Below are 12,455 nucleotides of genomic sequence, written 5' to 3' on the forward strand. Positions count from 1 at the left end.
GTTTTGGAGCACTTGGAAGAGGGGAAAGTGATCAAAAGTAGCCAACATGGATTTACCAGGGGCAAGTCCTGCCTGACCAATCTGATTAGCTTCTATGACGAAGTAACAAGCTCTGTGGACGTGGGGAAGTCAGTGGATGTGATATACCTTGACTTCAGCAAGGCTTTTGATATGGTCTCCCACAACATTCTTGTCCATAAGTTAAGGAAATATGGATTGGATCCTTGGACTATAAGATGGATAGAAAGCTGGCTTGATGGTTGGGCCCAACGGGTAGTGGTCAATGGCTCAATATCTGGATGGCGGTCTGTTTCAAGCAGAGTGCCACAAGGCTCGGTTCTGGGGCTGGTGTTATTCAACATCTTTATTAATGACCTGGATGAGGGATTGGATTGCACCCTCAGCAAGTTTGGGGATGACACAAAACTGGGGGGAAGAGGTAGATTCGTTAGAGGGTAGAGAGAGAATCCAGAGAGACCTGGATAAATTGGAGGACTGGGCCAAAAGAAATCTGATGTGCTTCAATAAGGAGAAGTGTAGAGTCCTGCACCAGGGGCGGAAGAACCCCAAGCATTGTTATAGGCTGGGGACCGACTGGCTCAGCAGCAGTACAATGGAAAAGGACCTAGGGGTTATGGTGGGTGAAAGGCTGGATATGAGTAAATGGTGTGCCCTTGTAGCCAAGAAGGCTAACATCATACTAGGGTGCATTAGGAGGAGCATTTTGAGCAGATCTAGAGAAGTAGTTATTCCTCTTTATTCGGCACTGGTGAGGCCACATCTGGAATACTGTGTCCAGTTTTGGGCCACCCAGTATAAAAAGAATGTGGATTTGCTGGAGCAGGTTCAGCGAAGGGCAACAAAAATGATTAAGGGTCTGGAGCACAAGACCTATGAGGATAGGCTGAGGGATTTGGGCTTGTTTAGTTTACAGAAGAGAAGACTTAGAGGTGATTTAATAGCAGCCTTCAACTTCCTGAAGGAGATCTCTAAAAAGGAGGGTGAGAAACTGTTCTCAGTGGTGTCAGATGGCAGAACAAGGAGTAATGGTCAGAAGTTGAAGGTGTAGGTTAGATATTAGGAAAAACTACTTCACCAGGCGGATGGTGAAGCACTGGAATGCGTTGCCTGGAGAGGTGGTGGATTCTCCATCCCTTGAGATTTTTAAGTCCCGGCTGGACAAGGTCCTGGCTGGGATGACTTAGTGGAGGTTGATCCTGCTTGAAGCAGGGGGATGGACTACATGACCTCCGGAGGTCCCTTCCAGCCCTGTGATTCTGTGACTTCAATGTGCCACACACACTACTACATGCAATACTGTTATTAGGTAATGTACCATGGATACATTACATTGAAAACTATGGTAAGCCTCTTCCACTCCTACATCTTGGCGTGTAGGCCATTAACAACCATCCCCTGTCCAGGGCAATCTTTCCAGTTCTGACCAGGTGTATCCCATCTTTTTAGTGTCCGTCTTCATATCTCTATGTCAGGTGTTTCTTGGCCACCCCTTTTTCCTTGTAGGTTCCAACTTAAGACTTGCAGTGTGCTGTTGATGGTCGGATTTCTAAGGGTATCTCCAATCTGTCGCCATCTCCTCTTCCTGATTTCCTCTTTGGCAGGAAGTTGGTGAGTCAGTTGCCACAGGAACTGTTTGTTGATGGTGTATGACCAGTGGAGCTGGAGGATTTTATGGAGGCAGTTATTGATAAACGTCTGGATTTTTTGGACAGTCCTCTTCGTTGTTCTCCAAGTTTCTTTTTCAGACAGCAGGACTGATTTGACATTGGAGTTGTATAATCTGATCTTAGTGACAGAGAGATAGCTGCCTTAGTCTGTATTCTATCAAACTAAAAAAGCAGTCAAGTAGCACTTTAAAGACTAACAAAATAATTTATTAGGTGATGAGCTTTCGTGGGACAGACCCACAAAATGGATCTGAAGAAGTAGATGTGTCTCACGAAAGCTCATCACCTAATAAATTATTTTATTAGTCTTTAAAGTGCCACTTGACTGCTTTTTTGTTTGAGTTTGAAACTGATCAGAATTCCAGATGTTGTTCATGAAAAGAAAAGCTGTTCTTTCTTTTCCAGTCCTCGCTCTCACATCAACATGTGTGACCCCCTTCTTTATCAATGATGCTGCCTCGTTATGGGAAGATCTCGACTACATGCAAAAGCTACACACAAAAAACTTTCCTACTAGTAATTAACATTAACACGGCCCCACTCTCTGTGTGGTATCTGTGCAGGTACTCACTCATCACCATATATTTTGGATAGCCATCCACTGCTCCTACAACACACCCTGCCCTTTGGATGCATCATTCTGACAGCTGCCAACAGTTTAGAAAGCCCATTTGGCAGACACCCAAGTCCAGCCTTATTTAGTCAAACTGGAGGATAACAACTTAATAACAATGTAGTAGGTATATAGTGCTTTACATGTTTAAAATGCTGTACAAACATTAGGTAGTTCATCATAACAGCTGTCAAGTGGAAACAATACAACCCAAGGGATATCACTAGAAACTGTGGATGATCTCAATTCTGTAAGGGTTGCCAAACCATGCAAATGACCACAACAGCAAAATGAGCTTGAACCTGAGGAGGAGGATGCATGGATTTATGATTCAGGAGACTTGGATTTGAGTCCCAACTCTGCCACCGACTTCCTGCATGAATGCGGATAAGTCATTTCAGTGCTTCTACAAATTTTATCTAAAGTATCTAAGAGTTTGTTTATCTGGCAACACCAAGGAAAATTAATCCAAATGAACTAATGGTGTGAAAGGAAAGTAAATGAGTTAAGATGCATTGAAGTACTACAGACATGCTCACTGAGAATAACAGTGGTCTTAATTCAGTTTAGTTTTACAATAAACAGAACAGAGACCACTTTAATGACTGTGTCTGAATAAGAATTTAAATAAGTTTTAACTAACCCACTTTCATGTCAGACCTTTAGTTAATTCAGATCAACTCTCCTGAGCGTTCACATATAGACATTCTCTTATTTACTTAAGAAAATGGGATTTAGGAGACTAAGATGTAGAGAGCCGGGATAGTTAACTTGTATTAATTTAAGGGGTAAATATGGAATGGATTAATTAAGATTCCTTAAATCCCCACATGGACATCATTAATGGGAATTAAAGGGATTTGATTTAGTTTAGTTAAATCATTTTGAAACTTAACTGAGCTAAACAAAATTAAGGCCTCTTTAACCCTGAATGAAGGTGCTTACACAAGAGTTGAATGCAGTTTAACTAATCAATTTTTATTTCACTCCTTTAGTTAACTGAGATTAATTTTCCTCGGTGTCTCTATGTAGACAAGGTCTATGTTCCACTGAAAGTCAACTGGATTAAGGGTGTGTCTGAATGTGGACGTTAAATCAGTGTAAAATATGGTGCTCATAAAATACGTTCTTAAGCCAATATAATTCTTGGCACAGTCCAGAGTCAAAAGTCAAACTGGTCCATCTTGGTCACTCAAGGGTGTGAAAAACCCAGAGTCCTGAGCAGTAACAGAGAGGAAGCTGTGCTAGTCTATACACTATCAAAACAAAAAGCAGTCAAGTAGCACTTTAAAGACTAGCAAAATAGTTTATTAGGTGAGCTTTCATGGGACAGACCCACCACTTAATGACCTAACTCCCCAAGCACAGCCAGAACTATTTCATTGGCCTAGCTACGGCCTCTTGGGAAGGTGGATTAACTATGGCAATGGGAGAATCTCTACCATCACTGCCGAGTGTCTATACTGAAACATAGCAGTATAATTGCAGTTATGCCATAACACTGTTTCAAGTGTAGACAAGCCCACACTGATACTAAGGGACCCACTTTTGGCTTTGTTTGTGGCTCTGGAAGAGGGTTGCTTCTATAATTATAAACGTCAAAATTTTCATGTAAACTAGCCCATAAACTTTTTAAGAAGTGTATTTAGGCATTTTTGAGATAATTACCCTTATTCTCAGCTTCCTCATCCAGAAAATTAAAATAACATTTCCTTAGCATCATGGGATATGGAGCTTAATGCACAGATTTTCACAGAGCAAGTTAAAATTTCAGAAACTTACAGACTTGCTAATTTACTATTAAATCACTTTGCCATACCCGACAGGTAAATTTTCAGTGCTGCCTAATTTAAAGCAACAAATCCAAACCCTTACAAGAGTTTGAAAATTTAAAAAAGCTGTTTAGAGAATCCAAGTACTGAACAAGTAAAGAAGTGTCACAACAAATCAGTCCTACTGGTAGCTTTTCTTCAGAGTTCCATGCTCTTAAAAAAAAAAACAAACCCACGACCATTCACTTCAGGAAGAGAGCACCCAGATTCTTCAGAGGCACAAACACATGTCTAAGAAATCACGCTTTCAAAGCAGCACATGGTCTAGAGATAAGATTCCTGTGGCAAGATAAACATCCTTCACCATCTCACGATCTTGTCAATTACTAAGATTTAAGCCAGCTTCCTGTATGATGCTCAGATATGACAGTGAAGAACACCAGTATCAGAACACAGAAGATGAAGTCTTCACTGTTCCTCCAAAACAAAATCTCAATTAATTGAAACTGGATTTTTTTTAAGTTATTAATTTTATAGAACAGGGGTTGGAATTTCACATAACACATTGCACAAAAGACTCCATATGTCCCTGTGTGTTTATCTCTAGATATCAGACAGAACAGGAAAGAAAGGAAGATTTGACTAGCTCAGGAAGTCCTCCAAAATACAGCCATGCCAAAATTAGTACCTCCACATAGCTGCAATATCAAAGGCAGGATTGGTTGTAAAAGCATTTGTCTCTTGAGAGCAGCAAAATAAACTCATTAAAATCTCAGGAGGCAAAAAACTGATCAGACTGGATATTGTTACTGCTGCTGTTTTGATTAAGCCAGCTCTCATTTGACAACAGATAGATAGTCTTGTCAAAGAACAACAACGAGGAAAAATGAAAAATGAAAGACAGTCACCATTTCAGAAGGGGTCTGTTTGGCAAAGCTCTATTTTCTCTGGTGGTATCTGAAGAAACAAAACTCAATGAACTTCCTAAGAGAGTTTGTCTATTTCAGTTAAGGACTGTAGGTCCTCTGGAAATTAACATGCCTGAGTGGCAATTTGGGTTCTTAATTACAGTGAAAGCTTGGAAAATATCCATCTAGGGAAGAATTTTACAATGAATACAGAACAACATTCAGTGCTAGAATCTTATTTGTTCTACAACCAGATAAATGTCCGTATAAGGAGATATGCCAACATGCAAATAGTCCAAATAGCTGAAAGAAGCTTTAACTAGGATTATCAAGGCCAGTCTTTCAGGAAACAATGTACACTCTCTTCAACACAGGGGAGGTAAAATATACTTCCCATTAATACAAAACCAGAGACTGTAAGCTCTGGAAAGCAATGAAGACCTTGACACACAGTTGTGTGTTATGTGGGCCACATCCACACTACATACCCACCCACCCCTATATGGGCTGTGATCATGTCTCATGGGCCATAGCTTTGTGCTGATTGGACTGCAAGTGTCCAGGGTCTGAGAACCACTGCCATAAAGTATACTTTGAAAAAAAAATTGCCTTATAGAAGGATATGGATTTATTTGGACACCAATATGCAAAACCCTCTATTTAAAACGTTGTTGACTGTAAACCTCTTCGACAGCAAGGAATTAAGCAACACATCAAGAATATATCTTATGACTCACAGAAGACACAGTGAGTGTCTTGGACTCTAAAACACCAAGACTTCTTCTCTTACAGAAGCCATACCAGAAGAGATTGTCCTTTAAGACTGGATATAGCATTTTCTGCCTTCAGATAGGATTGGCGACTGCCAATTTCTACTAGAGAAAGAAAGAGATGTTTAACTTGGTCAGTAGCACTGCGAGTGGTCTTTGCTTCATCCGTAGAAGTGCATTTCAGGGATTTACTAAATCATGTTAGCATTCATCATGTTTCTCACACTAGTGTCGAGGAATCAACCAAGCATGAGATACCATTGAGCTAGGTAAGGGGTGGACAATATTTTTTGACATGGGGCCACTCCAAGATTTTGGCACGTGGTCAACACCTGCACTTTTCTATGGAGGTAGTGTGGGGTCTGGGGCAGTGGTTGGGTGCAAAAGGAAGCTCTAGGTAGGGAACTGGGGTGCAGGAAAGGGTTTGGGGTTTGAGAGGGAGTTTGGATGAAGAAGGGGGTTGTGACCTGGGGCAGGGTATCGAGGTGCATGGTCCAGGAGGATAAATGGGTGCAAGAGAGGATTTTGACCTGGGGCAGGCATGCAGGAGGGAGTACAGAGTCTGGGAGGGAGTTGGGGTGTGATGCCAGAGGCAGGCTCTGGCCAAGGGGTGCTTACCTAAGCTCCTCCTGGCCAGCAGCACTCTCAGGCAGGCTTCCATGTCTGCCAGCAGCCCCAGCCCACTGGCTGTTTCACGTGGCTCTCTGTGCTTGGGGGGTGGGGGTGGGTGTGGATGGAGAGGGTGGAGTCTTCCTGCTCTGCCCCTACCCCCGCAAAATCTCTCAGCTGCCATGGGCAACTTTCCAGCCAACGGGAGCTCAGAGATTTTGCTGGAGGTAGGGGCACCAGGCAAAGCTCTCCCCTCTTTATAGCACAGAGAGCCACAGGGAGCAGGCAGCTGTTTTGAGCGGTCCTGCCCCCTGCCTCAGAGGTGGGCTGTAAGCCGGATTCAAAGGCTTAGCAGGTCAGATCCAGTCTATGTCTTGCCTGCCCTATGCTATATGCTGGACAAACATGGTAGCAGACATTCCTTGTCCTGCAGAGTTCACTAGACAAGAGAATACAGACACAGGGATACAACACCCAAAAGAACAGGGATATAACACCCAAGCCGAGCAAACTGCAGCAAACATCATATTAATGCCACAATTTATTTAATTGTTATTTACTTTTGGGGTAAGCAGGGTTTGTCGAGAAGTGATAAGCTCAGCAAGAGAGTGAAGGGCAAAGAAAAGGAGGTAAGAGGGCCAGGGCCAGTGCGAACTGAAGCTGAGGTAAACAGTTCGAGGGAGGACAAGTAGGAGGGTTTTCAAGCAACGGTGAGAGGACCTAGCAAACACAGGAAGCATCACCAGCAGAGGTGTGGGATGATATGACCAGATGTATTGCATCAATAGCCCCAAGACCAACATGGTTCACAGATCAGAAAAGAAAAAGCTGACCCGAGTGCAGAGGAGAAAGGAGTCTCCAGCAGAGCTGAAAGGTCTCAAGTAAACCTGTATTCTTAAAGGACGCCAAGATGACTACAGTATTCCAGAAGCCTTTGTGCACCAAGAATTGATGTTCTCTGGTTATTTCAAGGAAATAACATCATGACCTACAGGAAGGTCTCAGAGTATGTGAGGGTTCCGTTCCACATGCCCCCACGTAAACCTGGATTTCGAGTAAGTGGGGGTGCAGCTTTTTCCCCAGCAGAACACAAGTTCTGCAGTCAGGGAAGCAGCAGAAAGGTAAGTCCTGGGCTGGGGGGGCACAGTTGGGGAGGGTTAAGCCTGGCAGTGTTTTGGGGCCGTGGGAGGTAGGTGGGAGGGGCTAAGCCTGGGGTGAGTTAGGGCTGCAGGGGGTGAGGGGCGGAGTTAAGCTGGAGCTGTGTGCGGGTGGCGAGCTCGGTCGTGAGCGGGCAGGGGGTTGAGTCAGAACCAGAGCCATGCGTGGGTGGTGAACTGGCAGGGGGGTTGCACCAGAGCCACGCCGGGGGGCGGGAGGTTGAACCAGAGCTACACGCGGGCAGTGTGAGCTGGGGCTGGGGGTGTGCTGGAGCCGGGCATGAGGGGTGGTAAGCCAGAGGCAGATGTAGCCATGCAGGGTGAGCTGGCAAGGGGTTTGAACTGGGGCCAGGGAGGTTAAGCCACAGCCTGCCTGAGGGGTGGGGAGCTACAGCCAGAGGCAGGGGTGGGGGGTGAACAGGACCTATATGCGGGTGGTGAGCGGAGCTGGTGGGGCTGAGCTGGGGCCATGTGGAGCTGGGGGATTGGACCAGGGCCAGGGGAGAGAGTTAAGCACAACTGGAAACCATGGTACAGGGTTTACTATAGGAATCAAAATCAGACATGTAAGAGCGGGGTTGCGTACTCTGAGACCTTACTGTATTTGTTTCAACCTTAACTAACATATGTTCAAGGTCAAAATTAGGCTATGGCTATACTTACCAGGAGATCGACCCGGTTAGGGTTGATCTTCTGGGGTTTGATTTTGCGCACCTAGGGATACACAAAATCAAACTATCAGGGCTCGACCTTCGACCCTGGCACTCCTCATGACAATGAGGAGTAAAGGAGGTTGGCCAGATAAGTCATCCTAGTTACGTTGATTCCATCTATGCAATTATTGTAGCTGGAACTGCACGTCTAGGACAGACTTTCAGTTCTAGCATAGACCTGGCCTCAGACACTGCTGGAAAATTTGTATTAGACAGAAGGAAGAGAGTAAGGAGGAGTTATAGTGAAGTACTTCAGTGGTGGCTCAAATACAACTCAGCCAGAACAAACACACTGGTTAGCCACTTTTCCTCTGGGGAGTATGGTGCTCCAAATGCAGCCCAGTCCTGCCTTTGATATTTCAGCTTTTCTAATCACATTAAAAGTCTCTCCCAAAAGAGAAGTATTTTTAAGGAGAAATCTCCGTAAAGATTTCCTTGAACTCTAAGGAAAGGAATTCATGGTAGGAACGAACTTTGGAAAGTGAGGACTGACTCGTGAAAAGACGGACTTCTGACTCCACTGGGCCAGTGGTTCCTGAACGTTTCCATGCTGCGACCATCTCTGGGTGCACTTCTGTTAATGCAACCCTCAGGAGCAGTGGCGATAATTCAGATATGCCTTGAGCACAGGCATGGACTTTTTGTCCCTACTGCCACCCAATCCCAACTCCTCCAAGTCCCACGTTCAGCCCCACTCCCCTGCCCCCCCTTGCCTTTCCATGGCCAGCTTTGTGCATCTCTGCTCCCTGCCACGGGATGGGACCATGAACAGCCTCCCTGCCTTCCCCACCTTCCTAAGTGGTACCCCTGGCCCCTGCACCTCATCCCTACTGGCTCCAGACTCCCAGAGATGCCAAAAGGAGCTATCAAGTTCTGACTGGAGGACATTTCTCATCCTGCTTTTTGCCTCTCACTGCTCTGCTGGCTAGTTGGTACCCACAGTTTGGGAACTACAGGGTTATGCCTTATTCAGTACATTATAGCACACAGTACAATTGGCCAGCAAATATCCAGATCTAAGATTTCGATATCTTCTGTGCATTTTGTTTTTATCCGCCATTGAAAATGAAGTGCCACTGTAGTTTAGATGACGTCTCACCATACAAAGACACTGAACTCATCGTTGTCATATACCAATAGACAAACCTCACCACAGAATCACAGAACATTAGAAATGGAAAGGACCTCAAGAGGTCATTGAGTCCAGTTCCCTATCCTCACGGCAGAACCAAGCCCTGTCTATCATCTCCACTAGATGTCTATCTAACCGGCTCTTAAGTATCTCCAGTGATAGAGATTCTACAGTCTCCCTAGGCAATTTATTCCAGTGTTTAACCACCCTGATGGTTAGGAAGTTTTTCCTCATGTCCAGCCTAATCCTCCCTTGCTGCATTTTAAGCCCATTGCTCCTTGTCGTATCATCAGAGGCCAAGAAGAACAATTTTGTTCCCACCTCCTTGTAACCCTCTTTTCGATACTTGAAAACCACTATCATGTCCCCTCTTAGTCTTCTCTTTTCTAAACTAAACAAGCCCAGTTCTTTCATTCTTCCTCCACAGCTCACACTCATTAGCCCTTTAATCATTCTTGTTGTTCTTCTGTGGACTTTCTGCAATTTCTCCACATCTTTCCTGAAACATGGTGCCCAGAACTGGAGGCAATACTCCAACCAAGGACTAATCAGTGCTGAGTAGAGTGGAAGAATGACCTCATTTCCATGAAACGCTTTGAGATGCTCGAAGGGATGGCACTGTGCATACAAAGTATCTGTACATGTGAGACATGTTTGGACATTTCCTCTATTTGTACATGTGAGACTTGTGTTTAGACCTTTCCATGCATAATTGTCCCCACAGTACTATTGTGTCTGCTCGCAAAGGTCTGCGAGTGAATGAGCTATATGCACTTACTAGTGATACAGGATGAAACAATTGCACAGGGAAGTGGTTACATGTGAGGAGTAAAACACCTAAATATGGAGGACAGACTGTGGGCTTGCTGCAAATTTAGCCCCAGCTCTGTAATTTTAGACAAAATGAAGTCTTTACTGAAAGCTTTTATCCTCAGTTCTTCTCACCAGTATCGTTCATGAGATGACACATACAAGAAGCTTCCTTGATGGCAGGGATTAACAGAGTGGCTAAACAGGATGAAATTCTGCCTAGGTATTTATATCATTTCTCCCGGTGACTGAGCCTCCCACTGTGTTGGCTGTACTTGATTAGGAAACTAACCCAAAAAAGGCAAGAGTGTGAGTGCATCAAAGTGAGTCAAACAGGAATAGAAAAATTCCTGTGATGGAGCACTTCCTTTGCAAAGCTACATGCTAAATACTAATTACTCTCCCAAACGTTAAGCAAAATGACTAAAATATCTCCCTGCAAGAGTAAATTTTCCCCTCTCTGATACGGCAAGAACTGCACACACACGATCATCCAGGGACTGCAATGGACATTTCTTTAACACCAACACTTCCAATCCAGAATGCCTAAATAAAAGTGTTTTAGTTTTCAGAGGAACTGAGCACTCCGCACTCCCATTAACGTGTTCCCTCTAAGGCAAGTGTTTGGGCAGCCCACAGCTGGCAGCATGTGTTTTTACTGGTGGTGCACACCTCTGCATTCCCTAGAGTACATAAGAAAATTTATTCCAGCTGTGGATGGAAAAAATTACAGGGAACACTAGCTCAGAGCATTTGAAACATCAGGACACTTAATTAGGTACTGACCTGATCAGTTTGGCTTTCATTCGCTACAGTTATACTACTGTTTTATACAAACAGAGAGGTATCGCATAGACGACATTAGATACTAATTTAACAACTAACCCTCAAGCATTACGTTTGTATCATTATTTGTAAGACTAACATCTCAGACCCTAGCCATGTGCTAGGAGCTGTACAAACAGAAAATACACTATGTATATAATTTAACATTTACATAGTGCTTAAAATATCACTCTGGCAATGCCCATGAGAAGCAGGCACTCAAGTTCTGTTATTCCTGAGCTGAGAAAGGGAGACAAAGTCAAAGCATGCTGACTATAGTCAGAGCTGGAAACAGGGGACCTGGGTTCTGATTCCCAGTCCACTGCCCCGTACACCAGAATAAATAAGAATTCAGTAATTTCTAATGCCTTCATATAACTCACTGGTCTAGATCAGGATTTCCTAACTTATGGGTTGGGACTCAAACATGGGTTGACATTAGATTTTCTAAGGGTCACCAGCGAGGTGGCTGTGAGCCACATGTGACTCTTTAAGGAGCCATTTGCAGCTCCCGCCATTCACTACTCCTCCGACTCCCTGCCCTTCCACGCTGAAATGAAACTCAGTTTAATTGGTTAACAGCTGATGGGAGGAATCCGTCCATTAAACCAATTAAATGAAGTCCCCTTTCAGAGCAGCACGGCACGGAACTGTCTGCACTGCAGATGGGGGGAGGGAGTAGGAGGACGGGGGAGCAGCCATGTGGCAGCGGCAGCTCGGCAAAGGAGCCGCAGTGCTGCTCGTGGGGGGCATTTTGGGGCTGGGTTGTTGCAGCTGCTGCAGTGGCCTGGCACTGGACTTGAGAGCCAGGTAGACCTCCTCTTCTGTCTTCTCTGCAGCCGTCTGGAGGAAGAAGCTGACTGATTTGGATAAGGAGGGGACTGGAGCTTGACTAGGGGGGTGGGGGTGGGGGAAGGGAGACAGACAGGAGGCTAACAGGTTCGGTGGAAAGAGACAGAAGAAATATGAGTGCAAAAATTTGGAAGGGCAGGAGAATTTAGATGAAAAACCCCATGTCTCAATATAGAAACAGCACCAAATTCACTAAGAGGGTAACCAGAAGTGTTATATGAAGCATCTTATGCTCCATCAAATCACAGTAGCTTCCGAAAGACTGGTTCTGTACACACTTCAACGCTGTCCAGAGGAGCAGATATTCTCTGGCAACATAAGCTACTCCATTCAAGCCCACGTGGTTTAAGTGCACGATCCACTTACACAAAGTTGGGATCACATATGCCAGAAAAAAAGGACTGGGATTTCTATTTAAAAATTTCCAGACACGATGAAATGACAAACCACCTCTCACAGCAGTTGTGAGGCTTCGTTAGTTGAATTTTGTCTACACACACGTTGTACCATTTAACTATACTGATTCACTTATGCAGTCCAACTGCTTACAGGTTGAACCTCTCTAGTCTGGCACACTCTCATGCAGCAACTTCCATAATCTGGCAT

General features: G+C 44.5%; 1 protein-coding gene across 1 annotated transcript in view; it reads right to left on the reverse strand.

The window, feature by feature from the left end:
- Positions 1–12,455, reverse strand: part of PINX1 (PIN2 (TERF1) interacting telomerase inhibitor 1) — a 94,006-nt gene that overhangs the window by 38,883 nt on the left and 42,668 nt on the right. The gene's annotated exons all lie outside the window — the stretch shown is intronic.

This window comes from Carettochelys insculpta, chromosome 3 (genome assembly GCF_033958435.1).
Source record: "Carettochelys insculpta isolate YL-2023 chromosome 3, ASM3395843v1, whole genome shotgun sequence".
Classification (NCBI taxonomy): Eukaryota; Metazoa; Chordata; order Testudines; family Carettochelyidae; genus Carettochelys; species Carettochelys insculpta.